Source organism: Plectropomus leopardus, unplaced genomic scaffold (assembly GCF_008729295.1).
Source record: "Plectropomus leopardus isolate mb unplaced genomic scaffold, YSFRI_Pleo_2.0 unplaced_scaffold26916, whole genome shotgun sequence".
NCBI lineage: Eukaryota > Metazoa > Chordata > Actinopteri > Perciformes > Serranidae > Plectropomus > Plectropomus leopardus.
The window spans coordinates 228-6328 of record NW_024629286.1 but is presented as its reverse complement, the minus strand read 5'-3'; the positions used below and the strand labels follow the sequence as shown (position 1 = coordinate 6328).

The window sequence follows — 6101 nt, the reverse complement described above, 5'->3', positions numbered from 1 at the left end:
TGTCTGTGTGGGCGCCGATCATGGAGAAGCCGTTTCCTGGCAGGTAGAGTCCGCCCACAGCGAAGGCGATGAGGCTGGAGAAGTTCCTGGTCACAAAGTACTGAAGAGAGCCGAGGATGAGAGTTAAAAATCACCAATTATTCAACAAACTATGTGCAAATATTCCCGTAAACACCTAAAACTGCTTACAATGATTACACTGGCAGCTGGAAAGAGAAAAAACATTCAAAATGACTCAAAAAATCAAGTGACACTTTGCTCCCCTGAACTCAGACAGAAGACCATTAACCCCGACCGACCCTGCTGGACGGCTTGATGTCCCACTGCTCCGTCTCCTTCAGCTCGATGAAGCCGGCCTGCAGCAGACGCTGCTTACATTCTTCAATCACTGCAGGGATTTAAAGAAGAAGAAACAATGTTTTTGACCAACGCTTTAAGGCTGGGTAAATGGCTATTAAATGAATGTAATCTTGTTACCATTTATCATGACTTTGACACTGAAGGACTTAGAATGTGCCTTTGAAGCAATGTATTCTTTTTCTAAAAAACCTGGGCTGTTTTTTCTTTAAAAAGTTTTGGCAATTTTTACAAAAAAAAAAAAAATCCTAATTTTTCATGAATTTCTTTTTTAAGAATTGTTTTTTTCTTTAAAGATTGTTGTCAATTTTAAAGAAAAAAGTATCTTTTTTTGAATATTTTTGGTAATTTTTTTTTTTTTACTTTTGGTGATTTTTAAATAAAACATGCCTTCCAAAACCAAAGTTTAGAGGAAATAGTTTCTTTAAAAATCACTTAAAATGACACAATTTATCACAGCCAGAAACTGTAAAAACATATCATCATTGGATGTTTTAAATCACAACAGTTCTTGAACACATCATGTGTTATTATACAGGTTTGTGAAACAAAATTCTAAGTATAATTATTTTTCCAAAAGTTTCCAGGCCTGAAAAAAAGCTATTTGCATATTCTATGACTTTTTCTGGTTATCCATGACTGGACAAACACTGTAAAGCCCTCTGAACTTCACTAAATTCAAGGAACCATTTCTTGATTTATAAAAAAAAAAAACAAAAAAAAACAAGGAACAACAAATCAAATTAAAACTAAAATAACATATAAGGGTTTTTCTTCCATCACTGAACAGATGATTCTGCACACCGAGAATACATTCAGCACTTTAACATTGACAAAGTTTGCATTTCACGTGCACTTTGTGGGCCCCCAGAGCTCATAGTTCAAAGGTTGGAGACATTATGAAACATAAGTTTCATCTGCAGACACTTAATCTTATCTGGAGCTCAAAAGTTAACCTGAATACGTTAATACGAATGCGTCTCGACTTGGCACCTTTTTAACGCTGACACATGCAAATCTCTTTGTTCTCACACTGGAGGACTTCATGATGAACTTCGTACCAGGCTCCAAACATCAGACTCTTATCAAACACGACCTTGTTACCTTGTCTGAACTATTGATCTCAAATGATAATAACTAAAGTATGTGATTATGTCAGCAGAAACCTCAAATTATAAAGAAAAATATTGCAATGGGATTTTGTCAAAGGGTTTTTTGGAAAAACAAATGATGACACAACCAGCAAGTTAAACAACAAATGCACAGTGATGTGACTCAAGTCAACAATAACCCCTGAAACTGGGCTGGACAGTCACTGGCCCCTGTATTTCGGCCATAGGTTGCTCGAATCCATTTGACCTCATTTTAAATTTTATTAGATATCCCAAACTTTCCAAAACTGGAAAATTGGGAATGTCCACCCAAATGTTGGTGAAATGTTACAAGTTCACTGACACAGTTTCATGTGAAAATGGCGCACTGGAGTGTAATAAAAATATGATTTCTTATTTTCTATTAAACTTTCCAGCATTGCCCAAAAATGAAAAGCTCCTCGGTCACTGCGTTTGGTTCTCTGCAGCTCTGTTCTTATGATCATTGGCTGTTCGTGTTGTCAAAACATGGCTTGAATGCATACTATCGTCATTCTATCGACTACGTCTCTTATTTCAATCGAGGAAAAGTTATATCGCGATTGATATCGTTATCATTTTATCGCCAAGACCTATTTCAATGGATTTGATCAATGTACAGCTGAAACACAGGCCGGTGAACCGTCGAGCAGAGTTTAAGAGGTTAATGCAGCAGTATTATTAATCTAAAAATAACATTACATATTATAGTAAAACACTGAAAAGCACAATTTTACTGTATTGTACATACTTTTACTTCATTAAAGTTTTGAATGAAGCACTTTCGGTGGTATTGCAATTTTTTCAAAGTGTAGTATTAGCACTTTAACTGAAGTAAAGGATCTGAAGACTTTTTCCAACGGTGTCAGCTTCATACTAAATGGGAGACTTTAGCTTTGTATGAAAATCTCGACGATAAAAGGATAATTCCGCAGCTTTTCTCGGACTTCACCGTGATATGGAGACGCTCCTTTGTTGACAAACTGCAGAAACTCTTTGGCTGCTGACTGCACGGCCTCTTTGGAGCTCTTCATGATGAAAGACTGAAAAAGAGCACAAAAAAAGAGCAAAAATGGAGAGAAAGTGCAAAAAATGACCAGGAATGAGACAGCAAAGCGCCAAGTTAGTTCCAACATCGGACACTAATCTCGAGATTTCACCCTGTATTTCTCTGCTGTTAGATATTTAACGACATCTTGACAACAATAACACAGAAATTATATCAAGTTAGTAAAACAACAAGCATTTAGCGCCCTAATTTTATGAATAAATATTTATTACAGCGCAAAACTGCCTGTCCGATAACGGAAGCACCAACACTTACTTAGCTAACCTTTGCTAGCTAACCTGCACGGGACAGCTCGAGCTCTCTGCCTCTTCTTCCTCGCTCCTCTTCCTCTGCGGGCCAAAGTCAAAGCAGCTCTCGGTGAGGGAGCAGCACCTCCACATACCGCGGCCACAATAAGCATTTTTATGGCTCTTACCTGCATTAATTGCACTTTGAGACTCTGATCTCCGGAGCTCCGGCTCACTAACAACAGGAAGGCTGAGGAAGAAGCAGCCGGTGTTTTTTTTCCACACAGCGCCACAGTGACACCCAGCGGCCAGGCGGCATAATTACAACATTTATGCTTTTCCACATTTTACGGAAAATTATTAATTTTACATAATTATTTTGTCTTGATCGGTGTCTAGATTATGTGTATTTATGTCTTTATTATTTCTGAACTTTATTTGCTATATTTTTATGTATATCAAAACAAAATTCAGGTGGCAGAAGGGCCCAAAAGCTTGTTCTTTATCTATTAGAGGAGGGGGTGGCCTTTTTTTTGACTACAAGCTACAAATATTTTTCCTCAAGCCTCCATGAGTGACTTTGTAAAATCCATTAGGTTTTTTTTTCTAGCTTTTTTTTTTGGTGGGTCTGCAGGTGAGGAAGGAGTCACCTTGATTTTTTTAATCATGCCTTTTAAAAAAATTAAACTCTTAAAGCAAAACCAAATGTTTTTCTCTGAAAATCAACAAAAACAAGAAGAGAAAAAAGAAATGGCCAGAAATTTAGAAAAAGAGCCAATAAGGAGTGTCAATTGTCAAAAGAAAAACAAATCTTCTCGTTTTATTTTATTTTTAATCTTTTTTAGGAAAACAAAGTCAGCAAAAAAATTCAGAAGCCCAAATTACAGCTGCTTCTCCTGCAGGATAAAAGTTTCAATATTCTCCGTCACACAGTGAAGAAACAGGAGTGAACACATATTTAGGATAAGCTTTCAATGTTTTATTTTTTTTTCAAACAATTTCATAAGAAAGATCAAGAAGCGCTTGTGTACGGCGATGTGTATGTGTGATTTCTTTTTTTAATTGGAAGTTAATAACAGCATCCTATGGATGATCAATGAAACATTGTCTGCAGCTGAGAAATCATTTTTCAAGAAAGGATTTGTGATTTTCAAGAAGAACATGTGTTTGCAAAAATGAGATTATCATGTGTTGAAGTTGACATCCTCTGTCACCACCAGTTACGGTCTCGTCGGCTCTAGTCGACAGCCAGCGTGCTCCTCACTGCGGGGAACAACTCGAAGAAACCCTGCAGAAGCAAGCAGACAGGAAGAGGAAGCCCAGCTTAAAAACACTACAGTCAAATAAAAAGGAAATGGAAAATATCAGCAGAAACTGAAAAAAACACAAATATAAAATCAAAGCATGAAAACAAATAACTTTCTAATTCACTAAATATTTCCTAAAGCAGAACCGGAAAAAAATAATTCATTATTTACGTCTATTTACTTGCTCGCAGTCTACTCTGCCGTCGGTCAGCGACCCAACTGCCAAAAAAATGTTGGCATTGTTTATTTCTGCAAACCTGAAACGCCTAAAATCTACTGGAAAAACAGCAAAGGGTCCCTGAAAACACCCACATTGTAGAGATAACAAGCCATGAAAGAAAAAGTGACAGGTCCCTTAAAAACACCCACACTGGATGCTGAAAAGCTACTGGAAAATAGCTAAAAAAAATAACTAAAAAACCCCACTTAAATGACAAAAATAGCTGCAGAGAAAACAGCAACATGTCCATTAAAAAAAAAACATGTTCGGTGTCTAAATAAGTCACTGAACAAAGAGCCACAGATCCTTAAAAAAATATGTTTGTTCCTAAAAAGCAAAAGAAAAACTGGCAGCAGGTCCCTAAAAACACCCACATTTGGTGCCTTAAGAGCAGCAGGAAAAACAGTCATGATGACTCTGTAAAATATAACACAATAGTGTACCTGAAGACTTTTAAAATATCAACAAATTAAAAACGAAAAAAAGACAGCCATCAGAAGCACCAACAGTTGAAGTTTTATGTCTTGTTTTGTGCAAACAACAACAAAAAAACAAAAATGTTCAGTTTACCATGTCACAAAGAGAAAAAATTCACATTTAAAAAGCTGGTACCAGAATTTTTTTTCAGTCAAAAACGTTACTGTGTCAATTATTGACCAATCATTTGTGCTCCAACAGTTCTGCAGTAAATCTTAACTTTATGGTGTTTATGTCAGAGTTGTTGATTTAACTCTGGTCATTTTATGGAGTTATAACAAAAAATCTGTGGTCTCAAACAACAGCTTTATGATGACATGTTTGATACCTTAAAGAGGGTGATGCTCTGCAGGACGCTGGAGGTGCAGCACATCTCTCTGATGGAGTGCATGGAGAGCGTCGGCCCTCCGATGTCCAACACAGGGATGCCGAGGCGGGAGGCCAGGATGGGTCCGATGGTGGTTCCACAGGGGCTGTCGTTACGGACCATCATGTCCTGCAGGAGATCACAGGTCAGTCGCGAGGAAAAAGGGGCTATCTACCCATGTTTGGTAAGGTGCTGGAAAAACTGACAGGTTCTAAAAAACTCAAAGGTTTGGTGCCAAAAGAAATCTCAGGAAAACAGCAAAAAAAAAAAATCAACTTATCCTTCCAAAAAAGAAATCAGAAAAACACAAAAAAGTCCCTAAAATAATAAAACAACAGGTTTGAGGCCACAAAAAAACACAGTGAAAATATTTGGTGCCTTGTCAACTGCTGGAAAAACAGCATCAGGTCCTGAAAAAAAAGCAAAAAAACAAAAGCAAAAAGTCCTTAAGACAATCCTCTCTGTGTCGTCCTGGAGCAGCCGGCCGTGTTGCTAGGAGATCTGAGTTTGCTGCCGAGTGACTCAAGACACACAAGAAAAGAAATGAAGCACTGCTGAGCCTCTGTCTGCAAACAATTAACTTATAATCTCTCTCACACACACACACACACACACACACACACACACACACACACACAGAGCACCTGCAGAGGCACGCCGACCCGGCTGGCGATCTCTCTGACCACAGAGACAGTGACGGCTGTCGTGGCATAACGCTGGTTATTGTTGATCTTGATCACTGGGCCCTAAAAGACAAATCACACAAATTCATATATTAATGTTAGTTGTTATTATTATTATTACTATGATTATTATTATTGTTATTGGTGATAACTTAGTCACAAAAATAGTGATGCAATAACAATAAAAATGGCGTAGAATAACATGTTTTATTACTATTTGTAGCAGTAGTAGTATGATTAGCATTATCATTAATTAGAAAATGA

The 6101-nt window shown here is 37.4% G+C and overlaps 1 long non-coding RNA gene across 1 annotated transcript; it reads right to left on the bottom strand.

Annotated features, from left to right (window-relative positions):
* Positions 1–3740: 3740 nt before the first annotated feature.
* On the bottom strand, positions 3741–5896 carry LOC121937627. Its single transcript, XR_006105178.1, has 3 exons — positions 5799–5896; positions 5116–5283; positions 3741–4071 (listed from the first exon to the last, which is right to left on the bottom strand). It is a non-coding gene; the product is annotated as an uncharacterized LOC121937627 (long non-coding RNA).
* Between the last annotated feature and the right edge of the window lie 205 nt (positions 5897–6101).